The sequence below is a fragment of the Idiotropiscis lumnitzeri genome, unplaced genomic scaffold (assembly GCF_059441095.1).
Source record: "Idiotropiscis lumnitzeri isolate Australia: NSW breed Sydney's pygmy pipehorse unplaced genomic scaffold, RoL_Ilum_1.0 HiC_scaffold_27, whole genome shotgun sequence".
Classification (NCBI taxonomy): domain Eukaryota; kingdom Metazoa; phylum Chordata; class Actinopteri; order Syngnathiformes; family Syngnathidae; genus Idiotropiscis; species Idiotropiscis lumnitzeri.
The window spans coordinates 1,880,461-1,901,436 of NW_028283565.1; the positions used below are offsets into that span (position 1 = coordinate 1,880,461).

General features: G+C 51.3%; 1 pseudogene; it reads left to right on the forward strand.

Moving 5' to 3' along the window:
- Nucleotides 1-5,128: 5,128 nt before the first annotated feature.
- On the forward strand, nt 5,129-10,782 carry LOC148315978 (uncharacterized; annotated as a pseudogene).
- Nucleotides 10,783-20,976: the final 10,194 nt, after the last annotated feature.

Below are 20,976 nucleotides of genomic sequence, written 5' to 3' on the forward strand. Positions count from 1 at the left end.
TGAGGTGGGATTCGAACCCACGCCTCCTGGGGAGACTGCGACCTGAACGCAACGCCTTAGACCGCTCTGCCATCCTGGCAACTGGTAATGCTCTCTTGACTGTGTTTGCTTTATTATTGCTTGGTACTTTCAATGGGCACTGTCTGAGGCGGGATTCGAACCCAAGCCTCCTGGGGAGACTGCGATCTGAACGCAACGCCTTAGACCGCTCTGCCATCCTGGCAGCTGGTAATGCTCTCTTGAATGTGTTTGCTTTGTTCTTGCTTGGTACTTTCAATGGGCAATGTCTGAGGCGGGATTCGAACCCACGCCTCCTGGGGAGACTGCGATCTGAACGCAACGCCTTTGACTGCTCTGCCATCCTGGCAACTGGTAATGCTCTCTTGACTTTGTTTGTTTTGTTATTGCTTGGTACTTTCAATGGGCTCTGTCTGAGGTGGGATTCGAACCCACGCCTCCTGGGGAGACTGCGACCTGAACGCAACGCCTTAGACCGCTCTCCCATCCTGGCAACTGGTAATGCTCTCTTGACTGTGTTTGCTTTGTTATTGCTTGGTACTATCAATGGGCTCTGTCTGAGGTGGGATTCGAACCCACGCCTCCTGGGGTTACTGCGACCTGAACGCAACGCCTTAGACCGCTCTGCCATCCTGGCAACTGGTACCTCTCTCTTGACTGTGTTTGCTTTGTTATTGCTTGGTACTTTCAATGGGCTCTGTCTGAGGTGGGATTCGAACCCACGCCTCCTGGGGAGACTGCGACCTGAACGCAACGCCTTAGACCGCTCTGCCATCCTGGCAACTGGTACCTCTCTCTTGACTGTGTTTGCTTTTTTCTTGCTTGGTACTATCAATGGGCTCTGTCTGAGGTGGGATTCGAACCCACGCCTCCTGGGGTTACTGCGACCTGAACGCAACGCCTTAGACCGCTCTGCCATCCTGGCAACTGGTACCTCTCTCTTGACTGTGTTTGCTTTGTTCTTGCTTGGTACTTTCAATGGGCTCTGTCTGAGGTGGGATTCGAACCCACGCCTCCTGGGGAGACTGCGACCTGAACGCAACGCCTTAGACCGCTCTGCCATCTTGGCAACTGGTAATTCTCTCTTGACTGTGTTTGCTTTTTTCTTGCTTGGTACTATCAATGGGCTCTGTCTGAGGTGGTATTCGAACCCACGCCTCCTGGGGAGACTGCGACCTGAACGTTGCGCAACGCCTTCGACCGCTATGCCATCCTGGCATCTGGTAATGCTCTCTTGACTGTGTTTGCTTTGTTCTTGCTTGGTACTTTCAATGCGCACTGTCTGAGGTGGGATTCGAACCCACGCCTCCTGGGGAGACTGCGACCTGAACGCAACGCCTTAGACCGCTCTGCCATCCTGGCAACTGGTAATGCTCTCTTGACTGTGTTTGCTTTATTATTGCTTGGTACTTTCAATGGGCACTGTCTGAGGCGGGATTCGAACCCAAGCCTCCTGGGGAGACTGCGATCTGAACGCAACGCCTTAGACCGCTCTGCCATCCTGGCAGCTGGTAATGCTCTCTTGAATGTGTTTGCTTTGTTCTTGCTTGGTACTTTCAATGGGCAATGTCTGAGGCGGGATTCGAACCCACGCCTCCTGGGGAGACTGCGATCTGAACGCAACGCCTTTGACTGCTCTGCCATCCTGGCAACTGGTAATGCTCTCTTGACTTTGTTTGTTTTGTTATTGCTTGGTACTTTCAATGGGCTCTGTCTGAGGTGGGATTCGAACCCACGCCTCCTGGGGAGACTGCGACCTGAACGCAACGCCTTAGACCGCTCTCCCATCCTGGAAACTGGTAATGCTCTCTTGACTGTGTTTGCTTTGTTATTGCTTGGTACTATCAATGGGCTCTGTCTGAGGTGGGATTCGAACCCACGCCTCCTGGGGTTACTGCGACCTGAACGCAACGCCTTAGACCGCTCTGCCATCCTGGCAACTGGTACCTCTCTCTTGACTGTGTTTGCTTTGTTATTGCTTGGTACTTTCAATGGGCTCTGTCTGAGGTGGGATTCGAACCCACGCCTCCTGGGGAGACTGCGACCTGAACGCAACGCCTTAGACCGCTCTGCCATCTTGGCAACTGGTAATTCTCTCTTGACTGTGTTTTCTTTTTTCTTGCTTGGTACTATCAATGGGCTCTGTCTGAGGTGGTATTCGAACCCACGCCTCCTGGGGTTACTGCGACCTGAACGCAACGCCTTAGACCGCTCTGCCATCCTGGCAACTGGTACCTCTCTCTTGACTGTGTTTGCTTTTTTCTTGCTTGGTACTATCAATGGGCTCTGTCTGAGGTGGGATTCGAACCCACGCCTCCTGGGGTTACTGCGACCTGAACGCAACGCCTTAGACCGCTCTGCCATCCTGGCAACTGGTACCTCTCTCTTGACTGTGTTTGCTTTGTTCTTGCTTGGTACTTTCAATGGGCTCTGTCTGAGGTGGGATTCGAACCCACGCCTCCTGGGGTGAATGCGCCCTGAATGCGACCTGAATGCGACGCCGTAGACCGCTCTGCCATCCTGGCACCTGTTAATGCTCTCATGACTGTGTTTGCTTTGTTCTTGCTTGGTACTTTCAAAGGGCTCTGTCTGAGGCGGGATTCGAACCCACGCCTCCTGGGGAGACTGCGACCTGAACGCAACGCCTTAGACCACTCTGCCATCCTGTCATCTGGTAATGCTCTCTTGAATGTGTTCTCTTTTTTCTTGCTTGGTACTATCAATGGGCTCTGTCTGAGGTGGGATTCGAACCCACGCCTCCTGGGGTTACTGCGACCTGAACGCAACGCCTTAGACCGCTCTGCCATCCTGGCAACTGGTACCTCTCTCTTGACTGTGTTTCCTTTGTTCTTGCTTGGTACTTTCAATGGGCTCTGTCTGAGGTGGGATTCGAACCCACGCCTCCTGGGGTGACTGCAACCTGAACGCAACGCCTTAGAACACACTGCCATCCTGGCAACTGGTAATGCTCTCTTGACTGTGTTTGCTTTGTTATTGCTTGGTACTTTCAATGGGCTCTGTCTGAGGTGGGATTCGAACCCACGCCTCCTGGGGTGACTGCGACCTGAACGCAACGCCTTAGAACACACTGCCATCCTGGCACCTGGTAATGCTCTCTTGACTGTGTTTGCTTTGTTCTTGCTTGGTACTTTCAATGGGCTCTGTCTGAGGTGGGATTCGAACCCACGCCTCCTGGGGTGACTGCGACCTGAACGCAACGCCTTAGAACACACTGCCATCCTGGCACCTGGTAATGCTCTCTTGACTGTGTTTGCTTTGTTATTGCTTGGTACTTTCAATGGGCTCTGTCTGAGGTGGGATTCGAACCCACGCCTCCTGGGGTGACTGCGACCTGAACGCAACGCCTTAGAACACACTGCCATCCTGGCAACTGGTAATGCTCTCTTGACTGTGTTTGCTTTGTTCTTGCTTGGTACTTTCAATGGGCTCTGTCTGAGGCGGGATTCGAACCCACGCCTCCTGGGGAGACTGCGACCTGAACGCAACGCCTTAGACCGCTCTGCCATCCTGGCAACTGGTACCTCTCTCTTGACTGTGTTTGCTTTGTTCTTGCTTGGTACTTTCAATGGGCTCTGTCTGAGGCGGGATTCGAACCCACGCCTCCTGGGGAGACTGCGACCTGAACGCAACGCCTAAGACCGCTCTGCCATCCTGGCACCTCGTAATGCTCTCATGACTGTGTTTGCTTTGTTCTTGCTTGGTACTTTCAATGGGCTCTGTCTGAGGCGGGATTCGAAACCACGCCTCCTGGGGAGACTGCGACCTGAACGCAACGCCTTAGACCGCTCTGCCATCCTGGCAACTGGTAATGCTCTCTTGACTGTGTTTGCTTTGTTATTGCTTGGTACTTTCAATGGGCTCTCTCTGAGGTGGGATTCGAACCCACGCCTCCTGGGGAGACTGCGACCTGAACGCAACGCCTTAGACCGCTCTGTCATCCTGGCATCTGGTCATGCTCTCTTGAATGTGTTTGCTTTGTTCTTGCTTGGTACTTTCAATGGGCACTGTCTGAGGTGGGATTCGACCCAACGCCTCCTGGGGTGACTGCGACCTGAACACAACGCCTTAGACCGCTCTGCCATCCTGGCACCTGGTAATGCTCTCTTGACTGTGTTTGCTTTGTTATTGCTTGGTACTTTCAATGGGCTCTGTCTGAGGTGGGATTCGAACCCACGCCTCCTGGGGTTACTGCGACCTGAACGCAACGCCTTAGACCGCTCTGCCATCCTGGCAACTGGTAATTCTCTCTTGACTGTGTTTGCTTTGTTATTGCTTGGTACTTTCAATGGGCTCTGTCTGAGGTGGGATTCGAACCCACGCCTCCTGGGGAGACTGCGACCTGAACGCAACGCCTTAGACCGACCGCTCTGCCATCCTGGCAACTGGTACCTCTCTCTTGACTGTGTTTCCTTTGTTCTTGCTTGCTACTTTCAATGGGCTCTGTCTGAGGTGGGATTCGAACCCACGCCTCCTGGGGTGACTGCGACCTGAACGCAACGCCTTAGAACACACTGCCATCCTGGCAACTGGTAATGCTCTCTTGACTGTGTTTGCTTTGTTCTTGCTTGGTACTTTCAATGGGCTCTGTCTGAGGTGGGATTCGAACCCACGCCTCCTGGGGTGACTGCGACCTGAACGCAACGCCTTAGAACACACTGCCATCCTGGCAACTGGTAATGCTCTCTTGACTGTGTTTGCTTTGTTCTTGCTTGGTACTTTCAATGGGCTCTGTCTGAGGCGGGATTCGAACCCACGCCTCCTGGGGAGACTGCGACCTGAACGCAACGCCTTAGACCGCTCTGCCATCCTGGCAACTGGTACCTCTCTCTTGACTGTGTTTGCTTTGTTCTTGCTTGGTACTTTCAATGGGCTCTGTCTGAGGCGGTGAAGTGAAATATGGTTTATTAATGTTGTTTTACCACATAAATGCTGCATAATAACCATTTTATACCTATATACACGCGTTAGTAGATGTCTGTGTTTATGTGTTATGAGAATTTGCACAAGCTGCATCTATGTGTTATGAGAATTTGCACAGGCTACATCTATGTGTTATGAGAATTTGCACAGGCTACATCTATGTGTTATGAGAATTTGCACAGGTTGTATCTATGTGTTATGAGAACGGGAATAATTGGAAAGGATTCGTACAGGGCCTAAGCACCAGGAATGTCTGACTCATGTGAAAAGGTGCAGTCGATAACGAAAAGGGAGTGAGGATTGGCAGAGGCCAAAGTTGTGCGAAGGGCCATGCGAACCATCAAAGCGCACTCGAACGGGAGGGGTTGGGATGAAATATTGTCTATAAGAATGTGACGGAGGCAAAACGAAAGTAGAGTCGGCTGAGGGTTTTACGCGCGGACGCCCAGCATCGAATTTTTTGCTCGCATTACTGAGGACGCCGGGGCTCTCCGTCCTTCCAGCACACGGTAATGAGATTTATGTCTTGCATGTAATCTATGAGCTGAAATACAATTGTTGCTTGCTTGCTTGCTTGTACACTTTATACTGTGGGTTAAATAAAATGTTTAACGCAGTGAAGTGTGTGTTGTCCATGTAAGTCGCCGACGATCCGCGATCCTGAAGTTAATAATAAGTCATAGCAATTGATCTGAGTTGTGACTATTATATTATTTGATACTGTAATTGATTGTAAGCAGTGTCTACTCAAGGGCTCACGCTTGTCTGATTGGACATAACAGACAGCTTAACCCATTGTAGCCTGACGATTGGGCATCAGTCTCGCTACTAGTCACTCTTATTGATGCTGTAATTGATCATAAGCAGTATCAGAATTGTTTCAAAACATTTTTGGCGTTGTCGGCAGGATCTCGGGAAAACTGCGACTTGGACATGGCTTGTTGTTTGAGTAAGAGTAAAACTTTGGATGAACCCGAGGGGGGTTTTGCTGACTGCGTCTCGGGAGTGCCGGGGTGGGACAGTCGTGCTGACTGCGTCTCGGGAGTGCCGGGGTGGGACAGTCGTGCTGACTGCGTCTCGGGAGTGCCGGGGTGGGACAGTCGTGAGTTTAGAGGACCCGAAGGGGGGTTTGCTGACTGCGTCTCGGGAGTGCCGGGGTGGGACAGTCGTGCTGACTGCGTCTCGGGAGTGCCGGGGTGGGACAGTCGTGCTGACTGCGTCTCGGGAGTGCCGGGGTGGGACAGTCGTGAGTTTAGAGGACCCGAAGGGGGGTTTGTTGACTGCGTCTCGGGAGTGCCGGGGTGGGACAGTCGTGCTGACTGCGTCTCGGGAGTGCCGGGGTGGGACAGTCGTGCTGACTGCGTCTCGGGAGTGCCGGGGTGGGACAGTCATGAGTTTAGAGAAATTGGGAAATTGTTGACGCGGAATGGGGGACGCCCTGGTCCGTGGGTTAACATGCCAGTGGGGGCCAGCCCGACGTCAGTTAAGGATTTACTGACTCAGGTGGTGGTCTGTAAAAGAGCGCCTTTGGGGGGTGTGCGGAAGATGATGTGGATTTGTGCAGAAGCATGGCGGGAGAAGAATAAGGCGTTAGACGCTGCTCTCCTCGCTGGTGCGCGTAAAGATCAAGAAATTCTAATGCAGAACAATAAGATCGAAGAACTAGAGAAGGAAATATCTAGATTAAATTCTGTGTTGGAAAAAACAATTGTGCATATTTCCAAGAAAGCACGAGCTAACCAGCGGAAAACTGATCGCCGCGTTGAAACGCAACAAATACGGGCGTTTACGAGAGATCTTGCGGGCGAATGGGAGCCGGAGGGCTGGGAAGGAGATATATGGGGGGATGGTGACGTTGAAGTAACAGCCCCTGCCACCGGGCAGTCCCTCTATCCAAAATTATCACATTTGCAAATAAAACCGATAGCACGCAGGCGTGAAGAGCAAAATGTGGTATTGCCTATTGTGGATGTCGAGCGGGATGCTAATGGGGTTGTCGTAGTGGACGCTGAAGGAAACCCCATTGTGCGGAGACAGGAGTTTCCTGAACCCGCACCGCGAGTAACTGTAACTAAGGAAGATTATTCACAGGACGAAATCACACAAATTTCCACCAAATATAAACAGCGTGGTGGGGAGCCCACTGACTCATGGATCAGACGTCTGTACGAGGAAGGTGCAGATGCAATTGGGCTGGATCAGGGGGACAGACGCGCTATGTGGAGAGCGTTAATAGACGCGGGAGTCCCTCATTCGGAGATTGATGGACAATCAAACAAGTTTTTGATGGCCAGGTGCAGACAAAGAGGACTTAAAGTTAATTGTTTGCGCTTTGAAGAACGATCCGGTCGTTCTGAACTTGCAGAATTGGCAGGACTGCTTAAAGATATGATAAAACCAGCTGTGCCCTCTGCCCCTCCCGTGGAGGGGAACAGAGAGGAATGTTTGGAAAGCAGCAGTGAGGATGAAAGGTATGTAGCAGCCGTTCGAAGAAAAAAAAAAAAAGGCAAGAGGTCTCAAGTCTTTGATCTCTTAGGATAGGATGAAGGTCAAGCCTTTGTTGCCAGCCAGTCAAAATTGTCAGAACGATGGAGTGTCGGTGATATTCGACCCCATGTAAAGCTAGAAATTTATTGGAATAATTCGGTTCAATGTGTTTTGGCACTGGTTGACACAGGGGCGGAGGCCTCGTTGATTCAAGGAAATCCCAACAAAATGAAGGGCACCCTAGTCCCGGTACAAGGAATAGGGGGGCAAATTATAAATGGAAAGGCAGTAACTTTGCCTTTGAAAATTGGACACATGCCAATTCGGAAATATGAAGTGGTGGTTACACCCATCGCAGAATGGATAATTGGAATGGACATACTGGCTGGAATGACCTTGCACCTGAAAGGGCAGTAAAATCGCCCAGTTGGTAATAAAACCGTGCAATATGACAACAGTTCAGGAAATTCCTAAACCAGTGATAAGATCTGGGCGAGGCTCAGGGGGCTTTGGCTCAACCGACAGGGCCGGAGCTAAGGTTTGGGTAAAACAAAACTCAGGGCCCCCCCGGGCTGCTGAGATAATTGCACAAGGAGACGACGCTACAGTGAGCGTCTTATTTGAAGGAGAAGAAAAATGTGTTATTTACGTGAAAACTAATCTGTGCCTTTCAATTGTAGGAACTAACTGTGTTCATTACAGCCGGTGTGGATGACGTGGTGGGAGTTGTTTGTGGGACGGGCCGGCAACGGATCAAGACGCCATGGCCGTTATCAAAGTCCGGTACGGTGGTGGTGTCGGCTGCTTGGTCATCCTCTTCCTTGACCTTGGTGCCATGGTCCAACTCTCCTGGGAGCAAACGACCGGACGCCTTCTGTACCCCCGAATGCAGGGCCCGCTGTCATGGAATCTGACCGGCAGTGAGAGGGTCAAGGGGGTCAACGTGACCCAGGATGGAGTGATGTGTCCGGGGGGCGGGCTGTGTGCGGTGGCCAACCTCACCGCTGATGCAGTATTCTGGAGTCCTGGAAAAGAATCAACCCAATGGCTGTTTCGTAACGGAACTAGAATCTGGATCAAGTCCAGGGTGGAGCTGTGCGCAGTGAAACCAGGTACGATGGAAGGAGATGTCAAGAGCTTTTGGTTCAGAGCAGAGTGTGATCCGACCCGTCAAGGAAAGAACTGGACCAAATGACTCATCCCAGAGAAGGGGAGAGGCGTTAGTAAAGCGACCCCCCCACACACACACACATTATAAACACCCAGCTGGTACCTATAATTGATACATGTACACCCTTGGCACAATCAGCAATAACTACGAAAATGTATTGTATTTCCTGTTTTTCCCACATGTGTTCGAAAGAAGAGAGAGTGTTAACACGACACCTTATTGGGGGGAACCGGAACGTTATTGGGGGTATCTAACACCATTGATAATGAAGTGACACGCTATAAATTAGCTGGGACCGGACAGGGAACTCATGATGCCCTACTAAAAGTAGGAATGTGGCTTCCTAATTCAATAGTGGGACAAAACGAAAATGCTAAACTGTGGCAAAATGTATTTAAATGGGAATTAAATATGTGGAACGCCACTAGTGAAGTGTTAACCAATGTAACTAAACAGCTAAACTGGACCACATGTAGCATACAAAACCTACATGCGCAGACGCAAAAAGAGCGTTTCGTACGAGTAATGACTACAGGAAATTACCAGGAGTGGCGTAGTGTCTGGAATATATCCTCTGAGTTGTGGTGAACCCAAACACAAACCAGACCTTTAATACCGATCTTTGCGAAAACACTGATAAAGGACTAGCTTGTAAATTGCATCATGAATTTGTTAATTCTTGCTTAACCAACGTAAACTTCACCTTGTGCGATTGGTCGAGGGAACCTAGTAGGGACATTTTGTGGCAGGTGGGGCCGCATACCTCAGTGGGGAAACGGGACGTATTGGTTGACAAATTACACAGTTGCTAGCCGGTTTACGGCTGTACAATGGGAAGTGCTACGCACACCATGGCAAATCTCTTTGGAGCGTTTCAAATGCGCATTGGAACGATCCACTGAGGTAAAGAAATTGATAAAGTCACATGCGTCCAATGTTTCCCAACTGATGGTATCGACATTGCATGCTGCTAAAATCATTCAGCAACAGTCTGCTCATCATTGGTGGGACATATTTTCAGGCTTGTCACAAACTGCTGGGGCAACGTTGCTTCCACCAATGATTTTGGTTTTAATAGCTATCGCTTTGACTACGCTATGCAATATTGGAATTTGTGTTTATGTTCGACGAATTCGATTAGAAGTAGAAAAAGAAATATATCATTGCATGGAACCATGAGAATAAAAATTGAAACTGTCAATTCTTGGTATAACCGTTATGTGTGTGAACTAACTTTAAATTTAGAAGAAGAAGGGCATATCTTTGAATATGTCCGCCGGATTGGAAATGAATATACCAGGCGAGAAATCCATTGTACCACGCGCATAGACATGTTGACTCATGTGGTGGTAAATGTTTTACAGGATCATTGGTTTTGCTTTGCTCACTCATATAATGTACCATGGTTTCAGTGGATATTGGATAATTGGGAACAACACGTTAACGGGTTAATAAATTAGTGGAACCTGTTTGCATCAATTGGTGGTAAAACACCAGGAGTGGAATGAAGTGAAATATGGTTTATTAATGTTGTTTTACCACATAAATGCTGCATAATAACCATTTTATACCTATATACACGCGTTAGTAGATGTCTGTGTTTATGTGTTATGAGAATTTGCACAAGCTGCATCTATGTGTTATGAGAATTTGCACAGGCTACATCTATGTGTTATGAGAATTTGCACAGGCCACATCTATGTGTTATGAGAATTTGCACAGGTTGTATCTATGTGTTATGAGAACGGGAATAATTGGAAAGGATTCGTACAGGGCCTAAGCACCAGGAATGTCTGACTCATGTGAAAAGGTGCAGTCGATAACGAAAAGGGAGTGAGGATTGGCAGAGGCCAAAGTTGTGCGAAGGGCCATGCGAACCATCAAAGCGCACTCGAACGGGAGGGGTTGGGATGAAATATTGTCTATAAGAATGTGACGGAGGCAAAACGAAAGTAGAGTCGGCTGAGGGTTTTACGCGCGGACGCCCAGCATCGTATTTTTTGCTCGCATTACTGAGGACTCCGGGGCTCTCCGTCCTTCCAGCACACGGTAATGAGATTTATGTCTTGCATGTAATCTATGAGCTGAAATACAATTGTTGCTTGCTTGCTTGCTTGTACACTTTATACTGTGGGTTAAATAAAATGTGCCGCTTGTTTAACGCAGTGAAGTGTTTGTTGTCCATGTAAGTCGCCGACGATCCGCGATCCTGAAGTTAATAATAAGTCATAGCAATTGATCTGAGTTGTGACTATTATATTATTTGATACTGTAATTGATTGTAAGCAGTGTCTACTCAAGGGCTCACGCTTGTCTGATTGGACATAACAGACAGCTTAACCCATTGTAGCCTGACGATTGGGCATCAGTCTCGCTACTAGTCACTCTTATTGATGCTGTAATTGATCATAAGCAGTATCAGAATTGTTTCAAAACAGGCGGGATTCGAACCCACGCCTCCTGGGGAGACTGCGACCTGAACGCAACGCCTTAGACCGCTCTGCCATCCTGGCATCTGGTAATGCTCTCTTGAATGTGTTTGCTTTGTTCTTGCTTGGTACTTTCAATGGACACTGTCTGAGGCGGGATTCGAACCCACGCCTCCTGGGGAGACTGCGACCTGAACGCAACGCCTTAGACCACTCTGCCATCCAGGCATCTGGTAATGCTCTCTTGAATGTGTTTGCTTTGTTCTTGCTTGGTACTTTCAATGGGCTCTGTCTGAGGCGGGATTCGAACCCACGCCTCCTGGGGTGACTGCGACCTGAACGCAACGCCTTAGACCGCTCTGCCATCCTGGCAACTGGTAATGCTCTCTTGACTGTGTTTGCTTTGTTATTGCTTGGTACTTTCAATGGGCTCTGTCTGAGGTGGGATTCGAACCCACGCCTCCTGGGGTGACTGCGACCTGAACGCAACGCCTTAGACCGCTCTGCCATCCTGGCACCTAGTAATGCTCTCTTGACTGTGTTTGCTTTGTTATTGCTTGGTACTTTCAATGGGCTCTGTCTGAGGTGGGATTCGAACCCACGCCTCCTGGGGTGACTGCGACCTGAACGCAACGCCTTAGACCGCTCTGCCATCCTGGCACCTGGTAATGCTCTCTTGACTGTGTTTGCTTTGTTATTGCTTGGTACTTTCAATGGGCTCTGTCTGAGGTGGGATTCGAACCCACGCCTCCTGGGGTTACTGCGACCTGAACGCAACGCCTTAGACCGCTCTGCCATCCTGGCAACTGGTAATTCTCTCTTGACTGTGTTTGCTTTGTTATTGCTTGGTACTTTCAATGGGCTCTGTCTGAGGTGGGATTCGAACCCACGCCTCCTGGGGAGACTGCGACCTGAACGCAACGCCTTAGACCGCTCTGCCATCCTGGCAACTGGTAATTCTCTCTTGACTGTGTTTGCTTTGTTATTGCTTGGTACTTTCAATGGGCTCTGTCTGAGGCGGGATTTGAACCCACGCCTCCTGGGGAGACTGCGACCTGAACGCAACGCCTTAGACCGCTCTGCCATCCTGGCATCTGGTAATGCTCTCTTGAATGTGTTTGCTTTGTTCTTGCTTGGTACTTTCAATGGGCACTGTCTGAGGCGGGATTCGAACCCACGCCTCCTGGGGAGACTGCGACCTGAACGCAACGCCTTAGACCGCTCTGCCATCCTGGCATCTGGTAATGCTCTCTTGACTGTGTTTGCTTTGTTCTTGCTTGGCACTTTCAATGGGCTCTGTCTGAGGTGGGATTCGAACCCACGCCTCCTGGGGATACTGCGACCTGAACGCAACGCCTTAGACCGCTCTGCCATCCTGGCAGCTGGTAATGCTCTCTTGAATGTGTTTGCTTTGTTCTTGCTTGGTACTTTCAATGGGCACTGTCTGAGGTGGGATTCGAACCCACGCCTCCTGGGGAGACTGCGACCTGAACGTTGCGCAACGCCTTCGACCGCTCTGCCATCCTGGCATCTGGTAATGCTCTCTTGACTGTGTTTGCTTTGTTCTTGCTTGGTACTTTCAATGGGCACTGTCTGAGGTGGGATTCGAACCCACGCCTCCTGGGGAGACTGCGACCTGAACGCAACGCCTTAGACCGCTCTGCCATCCTGGCAACTGGTAATGCTCTCTTGACTGTGTTTGCTTTATTATTCCTTGGTACTTTCAATGGGCACTGTCTGAGGCGGGATTCGAACCCACGCCTCCTGGGGAGACTGCGATCTGAACGCAACGCCTTAGACCGCTCTGCCATCCTGGCAGCTGGTAATGCTCTCTTGAATGTGTTTGTTTTGTTATTGCTTGGTACTTTCAATGGGCTCTGTCTGAGGTGGGATTCAAACCCACGCCTCCTGGGGAGACTGCGACCTGAACGCAACGCCTTAGACCGCTCTCCCATCCTTGCAACTGGTAATGCTCTCTTGACTGTGTTTGCTTTGTTATTGCTTGGGACTTTCAATGGGCTCTGTCTGAGGTGGGATTCGAACCCACGCCTCCTGGGGAGACTGCGACCTGAACGCAACGCCTTAGACCGCTCTGCCATCTTGGCAACTGGTAATTCTCTCTTGACTGTGTTTGCTTTTTTCTTGCTTGGTACTATCAATGGGCTCTGTCTGAGGTGGGATTCGAACCCACGCCTCCTGGGGTTACTGCGACCTGAACGCAACGCCTTAGACCGCTCTGCCATCCTGGCAACTGGTACCTCTCTCTTGACTGTGTTTGCTTTGTTCTTGCTTGGTACTTTCAATGGGCTCTGTCTGAGGCGGGATTCGAACCCACGCCTCCTGGGGAGACTGCGACCTGAACGCAACGCCTTTAGACCACTCTGCCATCCTGGCATCTGGTAATGCTTTCTTGAATGTGTTCTCTTTTTTCTTGCTTGGTACTATCAATGGGCTGTGTCTGAGGTGGGATTCGAACCCACGCCCCCTGGGGTTACTGCGACCTGAACGCAACGCCTTAGACCGCTCTGCCATCCTGGCAACTGGTACCTCTCTCTTGACTGTGTTTGCTTTGTTCTTGCTTGGTACTTTCAATGGGCTCTGTCTGAGGCGGGATTCGAACCCACGCCTCCTGGGGAGACTGCGACCTGAACGCAACGCCTTAGACCGCTCTGCCATCCTGGCAACTGGTAATGCTCTCTTGACTTTGTTTGCTTTGTTATTGCTTGGTACTTTCAATGGGCTCTGTCTGAGGTGGGATTCGAACCCACGCCTCCTGGGGTGACTGCGACCTGAACGCAACGCCGTAGACCGCTCTGCCATCCTGGCAACTGGTAATGCTCTCTTGACTTTGTTTGCTTTGTTATTGCTTGGTACTTTCAATGGGCTCTGTCTGAGGTGGGATTCGAACCCACGCCTCCTGGGGTGACTGCGACCTGAACGCAACGCCTTAGACCTATCTGCCATCCTGGCAACTGGTAATGCTCTCTTGACTTTGTTTGCTTTGTTATTGCTTGGTACTTTCAATGGGCTCTGTCTGAGGTGGGATTCGAACCCACGCCTCCTGGGGTGAATGCGACCTGAACGCGACGCCGTAGACCGCTCTGCCATCCTGGCACCTGTTAATGCTCTCATGACTGTGTTTGCTTTGTTCTTGCTTGGTACTTTCAAAGGGCTCTGTCTGAGGCGGGATTCGAACCCACGCCTCCTGGGGTGAATGCGACCTGAACGCGACGCCTTAGACCGCTCTGCCATCCTGGCAGCTGGTAATGCTCTCTTGACTGTGTTTGCTTTGTTCTTGCTCGGTACTTTCAATGGGCTCTGTCTGAGGCGGGATTCGAACCCACGCCTCCTGGGGAGACTGCGACCTGAACGCAACGCCTTAGACCGATCTGCCATCCTGGCAGCTGGTAATGCTCTCTTGACTGTTTTGCTTTTTTCTTGCTTGGTACGTTCAATGGGCTCTGTCTGAGGCGGGATTCAAACCCACGCCTCCTGGGGAGACTGCGACCTGAACGCAACGCCTTAGACCGCTCTGCCATCTTGGCAACTGGTAATGCTCTCTTGACTTTGTTTGCTTTGTTCTTGCTTGGTACTTTCAATGGGCTCTGTCTGAGGTGGGATTCGAAACCACGCCTCCTGGGGAGGCTGCGACCTGAACGCAACGCCTGAGACTGCTCTGCCATCCTGGCAACTGGTAATGCTCTCTTGACTGTGTTTGCTTTGTTCTTGCTTGGTACTTTCAATGGGCACTGTCTGAGGTGGGATTCGAAACCACGCCTCCTGGGGAGACTGCGACCTGAATGCAACGCCTTAGACCGCTCTGCCATCCTAGCATCTGGTAATGCTCTCTTGAATGTGTTTGCTTTGTTCTTGCTTGGTACTTTCAATGGGCACTGTCTGAGGTGGGATTCGAAACCACGCCTCCTGGGGAGACTGCGACCTGAACGCAACGCCTTAGACCGCTCTGCCATCCTGGCAACTGGTAATGCTCTCTTGACTTTATTTGCTTTGTTATTGCTTGGTACTTTCAATGGGCTCTGTCTGAGGTGGGATTCGAACCCAAGCCTCCTGGGGAGACTGCGATCTGAACGCAACGCCTTAGACCGCTCTGCCATCCTGGCATCTGGTAATGCTCTCTTGAATGTGTTTGCTTTGTTCTTGGGATTCGAACCCACGCCTCCTGGGGAGACTGCGACCTGAACGTTGCGCAACGCCTTCGACCGCTCTGCCATCCTGGCATCTGGTAATGCTCTCTTGACTGTGTTTGCTTTGTTCTTGCTTGGTACTTTCAATGGGCACTGTCTGAGGTGGGATTCGAACCCACGCCTCCTGGGGAGACTGCGACCTGAACGCAACGCCTTAGACCGCTCTGCCATCCTGGCAACTGGTAATGCTCTCTTGACTGTGTTTGCTTTATTATTCCTTGGTACTTTCAATGGGCACTGTCTGAGGCGGGATTCGAACCCACGCCTCCTGGGGAGACTGCGATCTGAACGCAACGCCTTAGACCGCTCTGCCATCCTGGCAGCTGGTAATGCTCTCTTGAATGTGTTTGTTTTGTTATTGCTTGGTACTTTCAATGGGCTCTGTCTGAGGTGGGATTCAAACCCACGCCTCCTGGGGAGACTGCGACCTGAACGCAACGCCTTAGACCGCTCTCCCATCCTTGCAACTGGTAATGCTCTCTTGACTGTGTTTGCTTTGTTATTGCTTGGGACTTTCAATGGGCTCTGTCTGAGGTGGGATTCGAACCCACGCCTCCTGGGGAGACTGCGACCTGAACGCAACGCCTTAGACCGCTCTGCCATCTTGGCAACTGGTAATTCTCTCTTGACTGTGTTTGCTTTTTTCTTGCTTGGTACTATCAATGGGCTCTGTCTGAGGTGGGATTCGAACCCACGCCTCCTGGGGTTACTGCGACCTGAACGCAACGCCTTAGACCGCTCTGCCATCCTGGCAACTGGTACCTCTCTCTTGACTGTGTTTGCTTTGTTCTTGCTTGGTACTTTCAATGGGCTCTGTCTGAGGCGGGATTCGAACCCACGCCTCCTGGGGAGACTGCGACCTGAACGCAACGCCTTTAGACCACTCTGCCATCCTGGCATCTGGTAATGCTTTCTTGAATGTGTTCTCTTTTTTCTTGCTTGGTACTATCAATGGGCTGTGTCTGAGGTGGGATTCGAACCCACGCCCCCTGGGGTTACTGCGACCTGAACGCAACGCCTTAGACCGCTCTGCCATCCTGGCAACTGGTACCTCTCTCTTGACTGTGTTTGCTTTGTTCTTGCTTGGTACTTTCAATGGGCTCTGTCTGAGGCGGGATTCGAACCCACGCCTCCTGGGGAGACTGCGACCTGAACGCAACGCCTTAGACCGCTCTGCCATCCTGGCAACTGGTAATGCTCTCTTGACTTTGTTTGCTTTGTTATTGCTTGGTACTTTCAATGGGCTCTGTCTGAGGTGGGATTCGAACCCACGCCTCCTGGGGTGACTGCGACCTGAACGCAACGCCGTAGACCGCTCTGCCATCCTGGCAACTGGTAATGCTCTCTTGACTTTGTTTGCTTTGTTATTGCTTGGTACTTTCAATGGGCTCTGTCTGAGGTGGGATTCGAACCCACGCCTCCTGGGGTGACTGCGACCTGAACGCAACGCCTTAGACCTATCTGCCATCCTGGCAACTGGTAATGCTCTCTTGACTTTGTTTGCTTTGTTATTGCTTGGTACTTTCAATGGGCTCTGTCTGAGGTGGGATTCGAACCCACGCCTCCTGGGGTGAATGCGACCTGAACGCGACGCCGTAGACCGCTCTGCCATCCTGGCACCTGTTAATGCTCTCATGACTGTGTTTGCTTTGTTCTTGCTTGGTACTTTCAAAGGGCTCTGTCTGAGGCGGGATTCGAACCCACGCCTCCTGGGGTGAATGCGACCTGAACGCGACGCCTTAGACCGCTCTGCCATCCTGGCAGCTGGTAATGCTCTCTTGACTGTGTTTGCTTTGTTCTTGCTCGGTACTTTCAATGGGCTCTGTCTGAGGCGGGATTCGAACCCACGCCTCCTGGGGAGACTGCGACCTGAACGCAACGCCTTAGACCGATCTGCCATCCTGGCAGCTGGTAATGCTCTCTTGACTGTTTTGCTTTTTTCTTGCTTGGTACGTTCAATGGGCTCTGTCTGAGGCGGGATTCAAACCCACGCCTCCTGGGGAGACTGCGACCTGAACGCAACGCCTTAGACCGCTCTGCCATCTTCGCAACTGGTAATGCTCTCTTGACTTTGTTTGCTTTGTTCTTGCTTGGTACTTTCAATGGGCTCTGTCTGAGGTGGGATTCGAAACCACGCCTCCTGGGGAGGCTGCGACCTGAACGCAACGCCTGAGACTGCTCTGCCATCCTGGCAACTGGTAATGCTCTCTTGACTGTGTTTGCTTTGTTCTTGCTTGGTACTTTCAATGGGCACTGTCTGAGGTGGGATTCGAAACCACGCCTCCTGGGGAGACTGCGACCTGAATGCAACGCCTTAGACCGCTCTGCCATCCTAGCATCTGGTAATGCTCTCTTGAATGTGTTTGCTTTGTTCTTGCTTGGTACTTTCAATGGGCACTGTCTGAGGTGGGATTCGAAACCACGCCTCCTGGGGAGACTGCGACCTGAACGCAACGCCTTAGACCGCTCTGCCATCCTGGCATCTGGTAATGCTCTCTTGAATGTGTTTGCTTTGTTCTTGCTTGGTACTTTCAATGGGCACTGTCTGAGGTGGGATTCAACCCACGCCTCCTGGGGAGACTGCGACCTGAACGCAACGCCTTAGACCGCTCTGCCATCCTGGCACCTCGAAATGCTCTTATGACTGTGTTTGCTTTGTTCTTGCTTGGTACTTTCAATGGGCTCTGTCTGAGGTGGGATTCGAACCCCTGCGTCCTGGGGAGACTGCGACCTGAACGCAACGCCTTAGACCGCTCTGCCATCCTGGCAACTGGTACCTCTCTCTTGACTGTGTTTGCTTTGTTCTTGCTTGGTACTTTCAATGGGCTCTGTCTGAGGCGGGATTCGAACCCACGCCTCCTGGGGAGACTGCGACCTGAACGCAACGCCTTAGACCGCTCTGCCATCCTGGCAACTGGTAATGCTCTCTTGACTTTGTTTGCTTTGTTATTGCTTGGTACTTTCAATGGGCTCTGTCTGAGGTGGGATTCGAACCCACGCCTCCTGGGGTGACTGCGACCTGAACGCAACGCCGTAGACCGCTCTGCCATCCTGGCAACTGGTAATGTTCTCTTGACTTTGTTTATTTTGTTATTGCTTGGTACTTTCAATGGGCTCTGTCTGAGGTGGGATTCGAACCCACGCCTCCTGGGGAGACTGCGACCTGAACGCAACGCCTTAGACCGCTCTCCCATCCTGGCAACTGGTAATGCTCTCTTGACTGTGTTTGCTTTGTTATTGCTTGGGACTTTCAATGGGCTCTGTCTGAGGTGGGATTCGAACCCACGCCTCCTGGGGAGACTGCGACCTGAACGCAACGCCTTAGACCGCTCTGCCATCTTGGCAACTGGTAATTCTCTCTTGACTGTGTTTGCTTTTTTCTTGCTTGGTACTATCAATGGGCTCTGTCTGAGGTGGGATTCGAACCCACGCCTCCTGGGGTTACTGCGACCTGAACGCAACGCCTTAGACCGCTCTGCCATCCTGGCAACTGGTACCTCTCTCTTGACTGTGTTTGCTTTGTTCTTGCTTGGTACTTTCAATGGGCTCTGTCTGAGGCGGGATTCGAACCCACGCCTCCTGGGGAGACTGCGACCTGAACGCAACGCCTTTAGACCACTCTGCCATCCTGGCATCTGGTAATGCTTTCTTGAATGTGTTCTCTTTTTTCTTGCTTGGTACTATCAATGGGCTGTGTCTGAGGTGGGATTCGAACCCACGCCCCCTGGGGTTACTGCGACCTGAACGCAACGCCTTAGACCGCTCTGCCATCCTGGCAACTGGTACCTCTCTCTTGACTGTGTTTGCTTTGTTCTTGCTTGGTACTTTCAATGGGCTCTGTCTGAGGCGGGATTCGAACCCACGCCTCCTGGGGAGACTGCGACCTGAACGCAACGCCTTAGACCGCTCTGCCATCCTGGCAACTGGTAATGCTCTCTTGACTTTGTTTGCTTTGTTATTGCTTGGTACTTTCAATGGGCTCTGTCTGAGGTGGGATTCGAACCCACGCCTCCTGGGGTGACTGCGACCTGAACGCAACGCCGTAGACCGCTCTGCCATCCTGGCAACTGGTAATGCTCTCTTGACTTTGTTTGCTTTGTTATTGCTTGGTACTTTCAATGGGCTCTGTCTGAGGTGGGATTCGAACCCACGCCTCCTGGGGTGACTGCGACCTGAACGCAACGCCTTAGACCTATCTGCCATCCTGGCAACTGGTAATGCTCTCTTGACTTTGTTTGCTTTGTTATTGCTTGGTACTTTCAATGGGCTCTGTCTGAGGTGGGATTCGAACCCACGCCTCCTGGGGTGAATGCGACCTGAACGCGACGCCGTAGACCGCTCTGCCATTCTGGCACCTGTTAATGCTCTCATGACTGTGTTTGCTTTGTTCTTGCTTGGTACTTTCAAAGGGCTCTGTCTGAGGCGGGATTCGAACCCACGCCTCCTGGGGTGAATGCGACCTGAACGCGACGCCTTAGACCGCTCTGCCATCCTGGCAGCTGGTAATGCTCTCTTGACTGTGTTTGCTTTGTTCTTGCTCGGTACTTTCAATGGGCTCTGTCTGAGGCGGGATTCGAACCCACGCCTCCTGGGGAGACTGCGACCTGAACGCAACGCCTTAGACCGATCTGCCATCCTGGCAGCTGGTAATGCTCTCTTGACTGTTTTGCTTTTTTCTTGCTTGGTACGTTCAATGGGCTCTGTCTGAGGCGGGATTCAAACCCACGCCTCCTGGGGAGACTGCGACCTGAACGCAACGCCTTAGACCGCTCTGCCATCCTGGCAACTGGTAATGCTCTCTTGACTTTGTTTGCTTTGTTCTTGCTTGGTACTTTCAATGGGCTCTGTCTGAGGTGGGATTCGAAACCATGCCTCCTGGGGAGGCTGCGACCTGAACGCAACGCCTGAGACTGCTCTGCCATCCTGGCAACTGGTAATGCTCTCTTGACTGTGTTTGCTTTGTTCTTGCTTGGTACTTTCAATGGGCACTGTCTGAGGTGGGATTCGAAACCACGCCTCCTGGGGAGACTGCGACCTGAATGCAACGCCTTAGACCGCTCTGCCATCCTAGCATCTGGTAATGCTCTCTTGAATGTGTTTGCTTTGTTCTTGCTTGGTACTTTCAATGGGCACTGTCTGAGGTGGGATTCGAAACCACGCCTCCTGGGGAGACTGCGACCTGAACGCAACGCCTTAGACCGCTCTGCCATCCTGGCATCTGGTAATGCTCTCTTGAATGTGTTTGCTTTGTTCTTGCTTGGTACTTTCAATGGGCACTGTCTGAGGTGGGATTCAACCCACGCCTCCTGGGGAGACTGCGACCTGAACGCAACGCCTTAGACCGCTCTGCCATCCTGGCACCTCGAAATGCTCTTATGACTGTGTTTGCTTTGTTCTTGCTTGATACTTTCAATGGGCTCTGTCTGAGGTGGGATTCGAACCCCTGCGTACTGGGGAGACTGCGACCTGAACGCAACGCCTTAGACCGCTCTGCCATCCTGGCAACTGGTACCTCTCTCTTGACTGTGTTTGCTTTGTTCTTGCTTGGTACTTTCAATGGGCTCTGTCTGAGGCGGGATTCGAACCCACGCCTCCTGGGGAGACTGCGACCTGAACGCAACGCCTTAGACCGCTCTGCCATCCTGGCAACTGGTAATGCTCTCTTGACTTTGTTTGCTTTGTTATTGCTTGGTACTTTCAATGGGCTCTGTCTGAGGTGGGATTC